Below are 17,467 nucleotides of genomic sequence, written 5' to 3' on the forward strand. Positions count from 1 at the left end.
AAAGCCAAAGTTTCAATTAATATTTCTCTAACTTCTGTATCTTTTAGTATTCTATTTACAACTGAAGTCTATTTTTTGCAAAAATGTTAGTGAAGGCTTCTTTTGGATTTGTATACATTTAGTAAAAGACTGAGACATTTTTCTAGATTTTTCATCCTTGTCCCAAGCATTCAAAATAGTTGACATTGGACCAACTAGGAATCATCAGATCTAAACTGTTTTTGCAAATGAGCATATAGGCCTTCATTGAGAAACTGGTCTTGGGAAATATCAATACCTCTAGCCCTGTCTCATTTTTCTGTGGCATTAGATTCCTCTTTCCCCAATGTTCTTCATTGTAATAAAGGATATTACAATATTGCTTACAATATTGCTGTGGCTAAATTTTTTCTTTCTTGAGGGATAATTTTGTTCTGAGTTTTGCTTTACATAGTGTTAATACATAAACAACTGCTTCCTATATCTCTGTCAATCTAACATTTCTACTGGATTCCAATTAGCTTCTTCATAACCATGGGAATACCTTTCACCTTCTGGTCATTCTTTTATAGTAACTGAATAAACAAAGGTTGGTTATCTTTTTTTCTTTCTTTTTTTTTAAGACAAGGTTTTTCTGTAGTTTGGGGGTCTGTCCTGGAACTAGTTCTTGTAGACCAGGCTGTCCTTGAACTCACAGAGATCCACCAGCCTCTGCCTCCCAAGTTCTGGGAATAAAGGCATGTGACACCACCATCTGGCTGCAATGGTTGATTTTCTAATAACCTTGGGCCAACCCTCTTCAGTTTTATCATTCAGTGGTATAGTGGGCTCTTGTATAATTTCCAGTCTCTATTTCTGAGTATCTTTTTTATTTTCATTAGTAGGCCTTTCTAATGCTGTATATCATCAGTCAAAATGTTATGTTCAGTAATAAGACTTTCTAAGGCTTGTATCTCACCATTAGCAAGTCTTCCTAAAGCTTGAATCTTATCAATAGTAAGTCTTTCTATGACTTGTATCTTATCACTCATATTTTTATTTTCATTAATGAATCTTTGTACTGCTTGTATATGTTTTCTTTTTTAAAATTTATTGTTTTAAAAAATACCAATTCAAATTACCATTCCCTTCCCCTCCCTCCAATTCTCTCCATACACCCTCACATTCCATCCCCCTCCAGTAATCAGAGAGGAAAAGGAACATTGTTTGGGAAAGGCCCAAGGCCCTCCCTACTATATCTAGGCTGAGCAAGGCATACATTCAAAGAGAATAGGTTCCCTAAAAGCCAGTGCATGTAGTAGGAATAAGTCCTGGTGCCACTGCCAGTGGCCTCTTAATCTGCCCCAACCATGCAACGGTCAACCACATCAAGAGGGACTAGTTTGGTCCTATGTAGAAGGAGTTGTGGGCTGCTTCCCACCGCCCAGCTCCCACACGGCTAACTTTACCCAAAATGACAACTCACAAATTGTATTATTTTAAACACTTCTTGGCCCATTAGTTTCAGCCTCTTCTTTGCTAACTCTCACGTCTTGATTAACCATTTCTATTAATGAATGTAGCACCACGAGATGGTGTCTTACCGGGAAGATTCTTAACCTGCATCCATCTCAGAGAGAAGAGCTATGGCGTCTGCCTCACCTCCATTCTTCCCAGCATTCTGTTCTATCCACTCCACCCACCTCAGGGCTGACTTATCAAAGGCCAAGGCAGTTTCTTTATTAACCAATAAAATTAACACATTGACAAATGACCCTCCTCCATCAGTCCTATGCTTGTTACTTCTCAGTCTAGCTAGAGTTGGTGAGCTCCCATTAGCTCAGGTAGACTGAGCCTGTATCTTATCAGTAGTAATTGTTTCTAAGGTATTTTACCAATAGTAAGTTTTTCTAATACTTATAATTTATCAGTGAAATTTTCAGAATTGTCACTGTTATGAAACCACTTCTTAAAGATAAAATATTAGTTACCAAACCGATAATAGCTATAATTGGCATTAGATCAGTCCCAGCTAAGTGGTTTATTCTCTCTTTTAATTTTTTTCCATTTTCAAGCCATCACAAAAGCAGTATCCAGAGTCCTAACTCCCTGCATTGTGATATTTCCAATTCTTTTTAAATTTTTTTATTGAAAAAATATCTGCCTCCTCCCCACCTCCCATTTCCCTCTCCCTCCTCCCACTCCTCTCCCCCTCCTCCCACTCCTTTCCCTCTCCCCCCACTCCATTACCCCTCCCTCTCCAGTATGAAGAGCAGTCCAGATACCCTGCCCTGTGGGAAGTCCAAGGTCATCCCCCCTCCATCCAGGTCCAGGAAGGTGAGCATCCAAACAGGCTAGGCTCTCACAAAGCCAGTTCATGCAGTAGGATCAAAACCCAGTGCCATTGTCCTTGGCTTCTCATCAGCCCTCATTTTCTGCCATGTTCAGAGAGTCCGGTTTTATCCCATGTTTATTCAGTCCCAGTCCAGCTGGCCTTGGTGAGCTCCCAATAGATGAGGTAACCCAGACCCGAAAAGATGAACATGGGATGTACTCACTCATAATTGGTTTCTAGCAACAAATAAGGTACATCGAGCCTGTAATTTGTGATCCTAGAGAAGCTAAATAAAAAGGTGAACCCAAAGAAAAGCATATAGTTATCCGCCTGGATATGAACCTTCATTTGGCGATGGATGGAGATAGAGACAGAGACCCACAGTGGAGCACCGGACTGAGCTCCCAAGGCCCAAATGAGGAGCAGAAGGAGGGAGAACATGAGCAAAGAAGTCAGGACCGCGAGGGGTGCACCCACCCACTGTGACAATGAGGCTGATCTATTGGGAGATTTCCAATTCTTAACAATGAAATGTTTTTTTTATTTTAAATATTATTTACCTTTCTCCTTAAGGACTCCCCAGTTTATCTGCTTACTTTTCATTTTATCTTCAGCAACAGCACAATCAGTTGTGGGCTTGAACCCCTTCCATGATTTACAAGTATGAGCCCACTTCCTGGAGTACAACAAACAGCAAGCAACAGCAACCTACTGGTGTGAACTGTCCATCCATCCCATGTGTTGGATGCCAAATTTATTTTTTTTCTCACTCCCAGAGAGGCTGTGCTTTAATCTACTGCTGTTTCAGCCAGCTATTGGTCCACCTGCTCTGCCTGTAGCCTGTTAGGAATTTTTTTCCTGCAGGAATTCGCTGTGTTGCTGCCACCAAATATAGCTTTTAGTTAAATTTGTATCATTCACTGTTGGTGGTGGCACACGCCTTTAATCCCAGCACTTGGAAGCAGAGGCAGGCCTCTGTGAGTTCGATGCCAGACTGGTCTATAGAGCTAGTTTCAGGACAGCTAGGGCTGTTACCCAGAGAAACCCTGTCTTGAAAAAATTTCTATCATTTTTTTCTCAGTAAGACTAGGGAACCAAATGTTTCTATCTTCCCAGCATATCCAAAAGAAAGAACCCTACTGCTCTGCTGAAACAAACAAGCAAACAAAAACCCACACCACAAAAAGGCCCTCTGTGCTACTTCTTGTGTGTCTGTCATCTTACAGACACCCTTTAACTCTCTGTGATTACAAAAAGCCCCACCATACTACTTCCTGCATGTCTTACTATCATCTTACAAATACCTTTTAACTCTCTATAATTAGAGAAAAGCCCTCCCTGCTACTTCCTATATGTCTCTCTAGCATCTTACAGACACCATTTAATTCTCTATGATTACAGAAAGTCCCCCCCTACTACTTCCTGTGTGTCTCTCTGTCATCTTACAGACATCCTTTAACTATCTATGGTTACTGTACTACTTCCTGTGTATCTCTCTGTCATCTTAAAGACATCCTTTAACTTTCTATGATTACTGTACTACTTCCTGTGTGTCTCTCTGTCATTGTTCAAATACCCTTTAACTCTCTGTGATTATGTTCTGTCAAACAGTTGGTACCTCAGCCTTTGGACCCAAGGTTTATTTTTTTAAATGCATAATTCTTTTATTCGGATATACAATTATCTATATGGAAATAATATGCAAGAGTTGACTATATTTTATATACTATCTATGAATGATATCAATATCAAATTAAGAATTCTTTATAAATTTTAATTAGTTGTTTATTTTTCTTATATACTTATTTTTCTAGTCCTATTTCCCCTCCCCCTTCTTTTTCCCCACCACATCCCAACCTGCTTTTCAGAGAGGGTAAGGGCTCCCCTGAGAAGTCAACTAAATCTGACATATCACCTTATTGAGGTAAAACAAAGGTACTCCCTACCCCAATGCCTAGGCTGAGAAAGTTATCTTTTCATCAAGAATGGGCTCCACAAAGTCAGTTCAGGCATCAGAGTTACATCCTGGTCCCACTGCCATTGATCCCATATACTGTCTAATCTATACCATTATTATCTGTATTCCAGGGGCCTAGTTTGGTCCTGTGCAGATTCACCAGTTGTCAGTGCAGAGTCAGTGATTTCCCCTTAGCTTGTGTCAGTTGATTCTATGGTTTCACCCATTATGGTCTTGACCCCTTTGTTCATATTATTGATGTGAGATTCCTTTATATGCTGTGAATACCATTGGTTAATTAAAAAATATGTTTCAGCCAGTGGCTTAGCAGAACAGAGCTAGGTGGGGAAAACTAAGCTGAATGCTGGGAGAAAGAAGGCAGAGTCAGGAGAAGCCATGTAGCCCCACCAGAGACAGATGCCGGAACTTTACCCAGTAAGGCACAGCCTCATGGCAATACACAGTTTATTAGAAATTGGTTAAATTAATATGTAAGAGTTAGCCATTAAGAAGCTAGAGCTAATAGGCCAAGTAGTGATTTAATTAATACAGTTTCTGTGTAGTTATTTCAGGAGTCTGGGTGGTCAGGAAACAAACAAGCAGCCACGTACAACAAATTGACACCAAAACCCACTTAAGACCTGAGAGAGTTTGGGAAGGAAGTCAGGGCACAAAAAGAAAAAGAAAAGAAAAAAGATAAAAAAGGAAAAAAAGAAAATAAAAAAAATATGGTACAACCTCTTTGGATGTTAGTGTGACATTTCTCAGAAAATTTAGGAAACAATCTTCCTCAAGACTCAGTAATATGACTTTTGGGTCTATATCCAAAGGATGCTCAATTGTGCCACATGAACATGTGCTCAACTAGAGAGCAATGTACTCTCCAATGGTGTCCATCTCTCCAGAAAGCTGGATGCAACAATGTTCAAGTTCCTCTACTCTTTCTTTGAGCTCTACCCTGCATGACCTCCAAGAAGTGACTATGCAGCTTCTCCATGGCTACATGTAGGGCCTCTTTGCTCTCCTTAGACACAGAGTCACTCACACTCCTGGGAAACACTGCCTCCTCTTTGAGCTTACTTTGGACTGGGACTGCCAGGTGAGCCAAGCTCCAGCAACGTGCCTTTTGCTCTCTCAACTGTATGGATAGTTGGGCCTGCTTCTCCTCAGCACTGGCTATAGCTGTGTTAAAGAACGCCACCATGGCCTCTTTACTATCTAGGTTTTCTGGGATTGTCAGAAGAGGCCGAGGACCCTCCTCTTTCTCCTCTGCTCCACATCTCCTTTCCTGTTTTCTTCCTGGAAACTTCAAAAATCAGTGCAGAAAAAACTCATTGTTCATTGTGGAAAACTTAAACATTAATTATATAGACATATACAGACATACATATATTCAATGAAAGGTATGATAGATATATTCAATGAAAAGTATAATAAATAGAAGAAAAAGTGAAGATGTTTTCTAAACTCATATTTCTGTCTCATATCATGGCTCTTGACATAAGACAGAAACTCCAGAAACTCTGGGTTTTTCTCTTAACAACAGGCTTGGAATGAGAGAGGGACTGAGCCAAGAGTTCAACTCCAAAACCAGCTCTATAAATTTAAAAATATGATTTAGTATATCCCAGAGCCCCATACTCACAGAACCTATTCAGTTTTCTTGATAGTCCCTATTGGAGAGTTATTTTTCTATCTGTCAATATTCAAACATCTAGGGTCCCTTGAATTTTTTAACGATGAGTGTTTTCCTGTGGAGATAAGAACAGAACCCTGCCTCCATTCTATGTTTTTCTTACCACCTGTATGATTATCATCATTGCGGATGCTATCATTTCTCCTTTCCAAGAGATTTCTCCTCTTCAAATCTAACCTTTATTAATTTTGATGGTATCCACAATTTTTCTTCTCCCTTAGAAATAAGAGCAAAACCCCTTCCCCAACATAGGATATCTCTTGGCTTCCATTGAGAGGTCAGCACATCCTTGAAATAAACCGGTTGATTTAGTTCAACAGATTTTTCCATTATCCAATGTCTTTCTGCTGCTGTTGTTCCTTTCTCATTAGCGTTAAGAAAATTCAAGGTTAGTAAGGCATTATGTAATCTATTTCTGGGGGCATTTCCCACCCCTTTCTGTTTATTTAACATATCCTTTATAGTTCGATTTGATCTTTCTATGACTACTTGACCTGTAGGATTGTATGGTATACCTGTAACATGCTTAATATTATAATAAGCAAAAATCTGTTTCATTTTCCTAGAGACATAAGCTGGATCATTATCTGTTTTTATTTGTGAAGGTATACCCATAATGGCCATAACTTCTAATAAATGTGTGATTACTGAGTCAGCTTTTTCTGAGCTTAAAGCAGTTGCCCACTGAAAGCCTGATTAAATATCTTTATAAGGTTAAGTCTACAGCTTTTTGGATAGTTGCTATTAATTTCTCCCAAAAAAATTAGCACAAGCCCTTTGCCACGGTTCATTGTCTTCCCATAACTTTTTTATTTCATCAGTAGTGAAAGGCACTATAATTTCTGCTGGGTCTATATTTGCTAGTTGACAAAGTCTCAGTTTACCTTTTATAATTAATTCAGAGACCTTTTCTACATAAGTTTTCAATTTTTTACTTGGTTTGTGTGGTAAAAAGATCCATTCTAAAATAGTGTCTTCCCTCTGCATTAAAATTCCTGTAGGAGAAATTCTGGAGGCCAATATGACTAGAATACAACTAAGATTTGGATCCACCCTATCTACATGTACCTCCTGTAATTTTTCCTCAACCATTGTCAGTTCCTTTTCTGCTTCAGCTGTTAACTCTCTGGGACTATTCAAATCTTTGTCACCATCTAAGGTTTTGTTTAAATGAATTATTAGATAAGGTGTTATTCTAACAGCCAGTCATAGACTGGAAATGTCTCCCAACAATCTATGAAAATTATTAAGAGTCTGTAACCGGTCTCTCCTAATTTGTGCCTTTTGTGTCCTAAAACCTATTCTGTAACCTAGGTGATTAATAGAATCTCCTCTTTGAATCTTTTCAGGAGCAATTTGTAATCCCCATATAGGCAAAATTATCTTTACTTCCTCAAACATAGTGGTGTGGGAGAATTGTCTGTATTCTGTCAATCATGTTATAAATAAATGCTGATTGGCCAGGCTGGAAATATAGGCAGGAAAACCAGACAGGAAGTAGAAATGATGTAATGAGAACAGGAGAATTCTGGGAAGGAGGAAGTTGATTCCTCCCACTCCTGCCCAGATCACCGAAGCAGCAGGATGTGATCTGTCCCACTGAAAAAAGGTACTGAGACACATGGCTAACATAAACCAGAAAAATGGGTTAATCAAGTTGTGAGAGTTAGCCAGTGAGAGTCTAGAGCAAATGGGCCAATCAGGTTTACTCCTCCTGCCAGATATATGCCAAGGCCAACCCACAGGGGGCTGTTCAGATGTGCCAGTCTTTGCACCAGCTCTGAGGACACCAACTGGCAGGTTGATTTCACCCAGAGGCCCACTCCAAAAATACAAACAACCAAATAAAACAAAACAAAACTCTGTTACATCTTAACCCTTGTTGACACCTTTACAGGATGGATGGAGGCAATCACAACCTCCAAGAAAGCAGCAGAGCTGACAGCTCAGAAACACATCATTCCTCAGTTTGGCATGCCATCCCTACAAGCTCCTGGGATATCAATACTAGGAGCATCTATCCAAGCTCAAGCTGGCACTTCTCTAGAGTGAATGGTTTGTCCAGCAGCTGGTACCCTCCACCCTCTGGTTTTCTAAGATGTTCCAATGAAGTGCCTATCTGTTCTTCTGCCTTGCTCATATATCATTGGCAGTAAAACCAGGGCACATCTTCATTCTTGGTAACAATCCCCACCCTCCCCACAGCTAATTCCATTCATAGGACTGATGATAGTGATCTATTTTTTCTCCTAGCAACGTCCCTTCTCTACTTCTTCAAGAAACAGATTCCTGATGTCTCCAGAGTGGCAGCTAACCAAATGATTTTTCACACATGTCCCACACTTAGCGTGAGCCCACTGACTCCCCAACTCCACCTCCACACATCATCCCATGCCTGCAGAAAGTAGCCAGACTTGAATCTGCACACCCAAGGAGTCTGAAATGTTTAGGTGTAAGCATCACCTCGGCCCACCCCCCTCCAAACCCTGCTTCCTTTTGAAAAGGCCTGCCAAGGGATGGCACCTTTCCAGGGCTAATTAAAACCACAACTACAGGGTATTTAAACTGCCTCTTAGACATGGGTCAGGTGGTTTTTCAGTCTCTTCTCCCCGTTTCCTCTCTAGTGGCCATTTTACTTATTAAATGAATTGTCTGTCCAGCAGCTGGGACCCTCTACCCTCTGCTTTTCCCCATTGTCCCAATTAAGGATCTATCTGCTCATTCATTTACTCATTTGCTCATCCAAGAGAATTTTACTTATTAAACCTGGCCCTTTAATTCTCAATTCAGCTTGATTTGCATTATTGCATTGGCAGAGTTGGGGTATAGAAACCTTTCACTTAGCATATGTGAATCCCAAGGTTCAAACTTCATCACCAAAAAGTAAAAAAAAGTCATGTATTTTAGGTGATTTTTACTGTATTAAAATATACATACATATGTAGCTTAATATTTTCATAAACATTTGAAAAACATAAAAGTTAATCTACAATTGTTTACTTTATGTATGTATATGTAGTGATGATATTGAGTAGGATAATCTTTGTGAATTTGCCTTTATTTGCTAGATCCATATTCATCTGCCCCATAAAATTTAATGAGTGATCACCATACTTTCATAGGATGTGAATAGAAGATTAGTAGGTGGGTGAAATATTGGCAAATGACCTTTGATCTGTGTGGAGTTGGAAGTTTTCAGCAGAGGACTAGCATGCTATCACAAGCAGACCAATGGGATGCTATTGGTGCAATTGAAGCTAGAAGTTTCATTAGAGGACTAGCATGCTACCATAAGCCAACCAAAGGGATGCTATTGATGCAATTTTCTCAACCACTGAAAATGGTTGTTGCATCTCATTTACTCAGTGGAAGTAAAGAAAACATTGGTTTTCTAAGACTTTCCATGACCTAGAAATGGTAGCAGTAAGTATGAAAGAAATTAGGACACAGCTCATCCTGGATATATAAGGGTAAAGTATCTTCCCTTTTTCTGTAGATCTGCTCAGTAAAGAGGGAAACATAGTATAAGCTCCCAGTAGCCCAAATATCACTCAATCTTTTACTTTTATAGCAGAGACCAAGAAATTAAATCAGAAGCAAATGACCGATGGCTTCGATGTAACTGATCTTTCAGGATTTTAGATGTGTTTCTGCTGGAAGACAAAACTACTGGGTATAAAGGTCAACTTGCCCAGATTACTATAATTAATGTAGAGAAAACAGTGGTTCTGTTAGAATTTGTGGAGATGGCTGAGAACTTCAAGATTTATTTTATTTTTTGTAGTTGCACCTCTCACAAGGGAGGACATAGTATGTGTGTGAGTGTGTATGCTGTATATATGTGTGTGTTTTATGTGTATGGTAATGTTAAGCATATATGTGTGTGAATGGATATGTTTTAAGTTTATATATATAGTATGTGTGTTATGTGTATGTGTGTATACATGTGTGTAAATGTATTTGTGCATATGAATGTATGGAATGTTATGTATATTTGGGTGTATGTATAGCAGTACATCTGTCCACACCACTGTTTCTATTTAAAGATAACGTATGTCTTATTTAAAATATATCAATTTAGTCTAGTCCACATGATTTAAAACATTAATAAAATAATAGCATTTTCAGAAGGTCTTCTTGAGTTCTTCTCTCTGATAGACAGTTACATGGTCATCATTATTGATGAGCTGAGTACAGTTTATATAGTTAAAGATGAGAAAGGGTGGAGTTTATAGTTTAGCATTATAATCTCATTACCAGACATAGAAAATTCTAGTGAAACTCAGTTAGATACCAATGATGTGACCCTGTCGATTGCCTTGGCGGGCTACTTAGTCTAGGGTTAGTAGCCCGCCTGGCAGTTCAGTTATTCCAGGGTCCCGGAGAGGCACTACCTGGAAGATATGGGCTAGGAGACAGGAAGAAGGCCATGCAAAGTTTGTCAGAGCCTCCGTTTATTAGAGATGGGGGACAACTTTATATTTGGCTCCTGACATGACCCGATGAATAATGAGTGAAAGACTGGATACTCTTTTGTCCTTCATCAATATATGGGGCCCTGTAAAGGCCAGATAATATGATTCAGTGGAAACAGCACTTGATGGGTGTCAAGAAGATAGATTCAATCCCAGTCCTGCCATTTGGTGTTTGAATGACCCTGGGTAATAATTGGAGTTTCTTGGCTTTCTTGTTTCCATGACATGAGAGAGTTGGGATAGATGATCCTTAAAGTGTGTTTGAGCTACAAAAGTACAGGTTTCTTAATAAAATTAACCAGTATGGCATTCTTGATGGCAAACCACAGCAGTCTTCTTCACCGATGGATGTGTGGTCCGAGATGCTCATTTGAAGGCTGCAACATCTGAAAGGCACATATTAATCCTCTCTTTCTGTCAATAAACATTTTATCCTAGCATTAACTTAGATATAAATTGAATGTTTAAGAAACTGACATTTACAGCATTTGTAACCATGAAAGACAGCAAACACACACACACACACACACATTATTTATTTTAAAAGATGCATTTGTTCTTTTATTCTAAATCTTGTTCTTCTTATTCACTATTCTGAGAAATCCAGGCTCACCTGTTTGCAAACACATTTGAAATTACACTTGGGAAAGTAGAGCCTGAGACATTAATTAAGAGATCAATCAGGGTATCTTGGATAAATCCTACAGTGAAGTGAAGGACTTGGGAATGTAACACAGAAGAAGCAGCTTTGCAGCCAACAGAATCAGGCTGGCTTACACTTTAATCAAGAAGTTTGAAACTCAAACTCAGGTACATCTATGTTTAAAGAAGTGGTGTTTAGGGTTGTCAAACTATTCCTGCAAAAAGAAGATACAACCCTTTGATTCCATTTATTACCCTGAGTGCTTTGGAGCTACAGAGTTTGTCATATTCTTGAAATAAAAAAATTTTGTCTGCTGATAGTGAAACTACTTGAAAATATAACAATGTTCAGATTTCATCCAAGACTCATACTATAAATATGAGTAGATAATAGCCTAGAAATACCAGTCGGTAATAGCTGGGTCATTTAGTTATGCTAAGAATTATTGTAAAGAATTATGTAAAGAATTCATATAAAATGAGATGTTTTTAACCAGAGGAGGAGTGGTGCTCACAAGCTAGAAATTGGGGATTTATGTAAATTTGCAGAAGACAGTCAATGTGACTCACAGTTTCTGAAATATTGGCAAGATTCTGCATTGTTATAGAGAGTCAGTCATGATGATGGGGAACTCATTGGATGCTATCCTTTATCACAGTGCTTTGTCCAGTCTCATCTTATTGGACCAGGCACATCAATTGTTAGGACCATGAAAATTAATGCATATTTTGGGTGCCATCACCTCAGCAAAGCTCTATTAAGGGCAAAATTCTTGTGACTTTCAAATAGTGCAAACCATATAGGAGAGGGCTGGAGGATTTAGTCTGGTGTTGTTAAGAAGACATGTGGCAACTACTAATAGTAATACAGAAGAAAGCAAAGAAGCCAATAAAAGAAAGCCCAGGCACTCTTCTGCTGCTGTTGATACTTGTTCCCTGGCTCACCTTGGAATCTCCCTGTCCTGTGGCAGGTAGTTTCAGGGACTACATGAAAAACTTTGCACACTGAATACCTGCCTCTCTGCTGGAGGGCTCCCGGAATACATGGAAACAAGCTTAACCTCAAGTCAGAATGTTTGGGGATATTTGACCATAAGGTGAAACCAGAGCTTGCATTTGCCTTAATTAAATAAAATTAACCTTGGGTCAGGAGGCTGCATTAGCATCTAGTGGACAGGAAGCAGTCATAGAGCATTAGAGGGCTTCATGGAGAGATAGACACAGTAAGTAATAAGGTGAAGTTTGGAGTGGCACAGCCTTTCCTGGTTTGATGAAGCAGAAGCATGGGGTCTTCGGTGGATGCCAGCAAGGATAGGATTAGCTACTCAGCCTCTCTGAGTTTGCAGGTTTTCTCCTCAGCCTTAGGATCTCAAGTCTTATTCAGAAATAGAATGATAGATTTTAGTTAAAGCTACCTTGCATGACAACAGGGTCAGTGCCTGCGGGAAGAGAATTCCTGCCAGGCTGCTGCCAGAGAAGCAAGCCACTAACTGCCGAGTTGCAATAGCTGGCTGAAATAGCAATAGATAAAGGTGCAGTTACTCTGCTGAAACAACACAGAAAAATGAGGACGTAGTAAGGAATTTAGCTGTCCAGAGGGCAGTCTTGAGAAGGAACCATATAAGATGGGTGCCCGTGGTTAAAAGCCTGAAGCTTCCTTTTCACCCGTTGCTTATGCTTGGGGTTCCCCATATGGTTTCCCAGAAGACGCCCAGCAACTTAAAACGCCTATGATCCTGACCTGGTCACCACTGTACCCTTTTTGGCCTTTCTCTTTTCTATGGTTAACAGATAAAATTTCAGCTAACTCAATTTCATATACACAATGACTGATGGCCTTAGTACAAATATTTTCTATACAAGTTTTGATTCATTCTAAAGTGTTATGGGCTGTTTATTTGAACTTCGAATTTACTAGGCTTCTGTGTATTTGTTTGATAAACCTGACTTCTGGGATTTTTTTTCCCTAACTCCTCCACTTCCTCTAAGTCACCTCTCAAACCACCTAGGCACAAGTTCTGTTTGGGAATTAACTAAAATTAAGACAGAACTTAAATGATTTTTGCATGCCTGAATCAAAGCCTTTTAAGTTTTCTTACAATACAATTCTTCCCTTTTTTTGTAAAGCAAATTCTCATTTTTATTTTGGTTAGAAATATTCTAGTTTATTGTGGCTAATAAGAAGTGAAAAAAATTCTTTGTGTAAAGATAGATTAAAACACATTGGCAGGCTTAAGGACCTCTTTATGGGTTGCCTTTCTGTAGGCCCACACTTCTATATGGGGTAGCAGTCAGGCTCTGAAGCCATAGGTCCCACCTGAGGTGGTCATGTAACCCTGCAGACAGGCTGTGACTGCCCCAACAATAGCCAGGATGTACTGTTTCTTTCTCCTTTGTTAAAAATGTAGATAGCCTGGGGAGTGGTATTTGCCAAAGCTGATGACTAAGTTGCAGGTGTTTCCCTAGCCAGGCCCCCCTGAAAGAGAATATTAATGAGGTATCCTCCTTGGGTTACCTTGTGTGTGGGGGGAAGGATGTTTTGTATAATAAATGTGGGTAGATCTTCAGGATGGAGACAAGCCTGAGATTCTGTGATGATGGTGTAAACTGTGTCTGGTTATTTCTCGTGTCTACGTACCAGTCCAGTTAGGGAAAAAAAATACTTTTATATGTTGGGGCCTTTGGTCCCTGACATCTTTCCTCTTACTCCCTACTGAAAATAGGAATGTAAACACTGAAACTCAGCAGCTCTTTTAGACATAAGACTAATTTCAAGATTGAAAGCATGTGTTAGGATGCAGAATAAAAATAAAGAAGGCCACGTCTTTAATGATCTGAGAGTCACAGCAGTAGCTGCAAACGGAGAAAAGAACTACAAATTATTTTGTATTTTTGAAACTGTGTCTAATGACTTCAGGTAATTCCTGACTTATCAAGAACCTATGGTGTGGTGGTGTGAATAGGAATGGTCCCATAGACTCATATGCTTGAATGCTTGACCCGCAAAATGAAAGTATTATGAGGTGAGGTATGGTCTGGATGGAGGAAGTAAGTCACTTCAAAGCCTTCAGCAGCTTTGAAGTCTCATATGTTCAACTTAAACCCAGTGTGATGTAGATGGAGCGGGCCGCTTCCTGTTGCCTAGGAGGGGCTCCCGGCCACTGGCTAGCTTTACCCAAAATAATTACACAGAAATTGTATTCTTTTAAACACTGCTTGGCACATTAGCTCTAGCGTCTTACTGGCTAATTCTCACATCTTGATTAACCCATTTCTATTAATCTGTGTAGCACCATGAGGTGGTGGCTTACCAGGAAGGATCTTAACCTGCATCCATCTTGGAGAGGAGAGCTATAACGTCTGTCTCAGAGAGGAGAGGCATGGCGTCTGCCTCACTGCCTTCTTCCTCCCAGCATTATGTTCTGTCTTTCCCGCCTACCTATGTTCTGACCTCTCAGGCCAAGCAGTTTTCTTTATTAAATAATCAATGAAACAAAAGATAGATAGAAGACCCACCTACATCAGTGTGAAAGTCTCTCTCTTTTTTTTTCTTCTGCTGCCTGGGAAGCAAGATGGAGGATGCTCAGCTCCTCCAGCATCATGTCTGCCTGCATACCGCCATGCTTTCTGCCATGATGAAAATGGACTAAGCCTCTAAACTGTAAGCCACAGTTTAAATGTTTTCCTTTATACAAATTGCTGTTTAAATTACCCGGCGTGAGTGAGAAGGAAACATGAGATACAAACCCACTTAGAAGTTTATTAGAGGGGGTGCGTACAGGCCTGGGGATCGGTGTGCAGAGAGAGAGAGAGAGAGAGAGAGAGAGAGAGAGAGAGAGAGAGAAGAGAGAGAGAGAGAGAGCATGCCCAGGATTTAAAAGCTGCCTAGCACATGTGCACAGGGGGTTGGCCTGACTATGTTATACGCTGAGATGCAGATGGACAACGCATGCATGCATGCAAGGATTTTAGCTGAGTCACACGTGGAGGTAACCACGCATGCTCTCACGTGGGCCACCCTGGGCCCTTTGTTCCCCAGGGCCCGTCTGCATGTGCCTGCCTTTATAACCTGGAAGTGCAGCATTATCTGTGGCTGAATAATTACAGCTATGGCCACAGTGTCTATTCACAACAATAGAAATCCTAGCTAAGACATGATAATAGGGATTTCTGTTTTCCTATTAGTCTAGTCAGCATCTTTCATCTCACTGTTAACTTCTCTAAAATCCCTTTTAAAATTGTCCTAGATAAAGTATTGCTAACTATCATTTCTTTTATGTTCCTCATCCTCTTTATTGAATGTCTATTTGATAACGTCTACTGTGAATAATATTGTACCACTAACAGAGATCACCTTTATATATTCCTTGCATAAAGTCAGCAAGTGTCAAATGATACTCAACAACCCATTCATTTAATGAGAAATTATAGACCAGGAAATTGGACTTAAGATATTGGTCACCATAAATGGCATTTTCTATGTTAATGTTTTAGAAAGTGTGATCACTAATTGTGGTTGTCAATTTGATACACCTAGGAGAAGGAAACCTCACTTGAAGAATTGCTGTCATCAGACTGATCTGTGGATATATCTATGAGGCATTTTCTTAATTGTTCATTGATTTAAGAGAGCCCAATCCACTGTGGCTGTCCCACCTCTAACAAGTGGGTCTGTGTTTAATAAGAAAGGTAACTAAAAAACCAGTAAAAAGCATTTCTCAGTGGTCTCTGCTTCAGTTCCTATCTCCAGGATCCTGCCTTAAATTCTTGCCATAGCTCAATGGTTACCTATAATCTAATAATAAATAAGTCTGTATTTAATAAATAAATTTTAAAAATCTGTATGATACATCTTTTCCTCTCTAGATTATTTTGGTCATTTTTTTTTCCCACAGCAACAGAAGAGCACCTAAAATAAAGGATTAGGAAGAAATGTTTGCTTCTGTCTTCATTGGGTTTTTAATTGCTGTGACCAAAGACCATGAATAAAACAGCTTGGGGAGGAAAGGGTTTATTTGGGTTTACAGTTCCATATCACAGTACATCATCAAAGGAAGTCAGAACAGGCACCTGGAAGCAGGAACTGAAGTAGAAGCATGGAGTGCTACTTACTGACTTGCTAACTATGACTGATGGATGGATAAGAGAGAAGGGAGAGGGAAAGAGAGAATTTGATTGACAGTCGAAAGCAGTAATAAAGAAGCTGAAATAATATGCTAGCTATTGTATCGCTTTCCATAATTTGGAAACAAACTTACTAAACCAAATGAAGTCTTCTTTCTTACTCAGTTTGGAATTCTTTCAGTGACTCTAGGATCAGGTAGGATTTAGCCCTGTTTGGTTTAAGATGTTCATTCAATCCTAAAATAAGTTTTATGTCTTAAGATGGCCCTGTCCTAGGGAGAATTAAAATGAAAATAGGTTTTAATGTCTGTTAAATGTTAAAATGAAGACAGACCTTAAAGATTGTCTTTTACAAGCCTGATCCAATGAAGGATGCATTTCAAGTGGGCACAAATAGATGGTGAAAACCCTCGTTTTCAAGGGTGATGGGAGAGTCCCCCAAACTCAATAATCCAGACCAAAAGATGCAATCAGCAAGAGGTGTCTTTATTGATTACGCAGGCGCCTGTAGGTGCAACAGCAGCTTATGCCAACTGAGCACCCCGGGCAAATTCAAACAGCCATATTTATAGGAAAAATGATTACATAAGAGGGTAGTATAGCACAAGCTCTCAAATTGGTGGGCTTAGCTCATCCTGGGAATGCCCCCATGTCTATTCTCAAATTTCCCCGAAAAAGCATAAAGACAGATAAAACACCCTGCAGCAAGTTGACAATTTAGATAGAATGTCTTGGGGAGTGGAGTATTCCTTCTCCTTAGCTGACTCAGTGAGTCTGCAACCCATAGATATCCAGTTTTAGCATTGGCTGAGCCCGGGGGGCCCAGCTAAATTTTCAGCAGAGTTTAACATAGTACGTGGGCACGGGGGTCTTTCATTGGAAGCCACCCTGGCAAGTACAGTGGAAATTGCCCCATAAGAGTTTCTTACCAATGGCATCCTGTAATTATAGAAGACAAACAGAGTATAGGGAGGCTAGGATCTTTGAAACCCACCGGGCAAAGACTTAAAACTTTGGTCACCAAGCTCTGCACCCTAGCCCACCCTTATCCCTAGAGGGAGCTGCTGAAGCCCAGGGCTCCCAGTTGCCCCTCCTCCCCTACAGAACACCAGTTCAAGGAGACAGGCTTAACTAAGTGTAGAGAGGATAGAAGCAAGAATTTCAGTTCCGTGTTCAGGTGAACTCTCCCAGAGACTCACTCCAAGTGATTATTGGTGCTATCAGCTTTGCCCCAAGAAATTTCTCTTTGAAATTGTCAGTGGTTACTACAGAGACTTATA

Source organism: Microtus pennsylvanicus, chromosome 13 (genome assembly GCF_037038515.1).
Source record: "Microtus pennsylvanicus isolate mMicPen1 chromosome 13, mMicPen1.hap1, whole genome shotgun sequence".
Lineage (NCBI taxonomy): Eukaryota > Metazoa > Chordata > Mammalia > Rodentia > Cricetidae > Microtus > Microtus pennsylvanicus.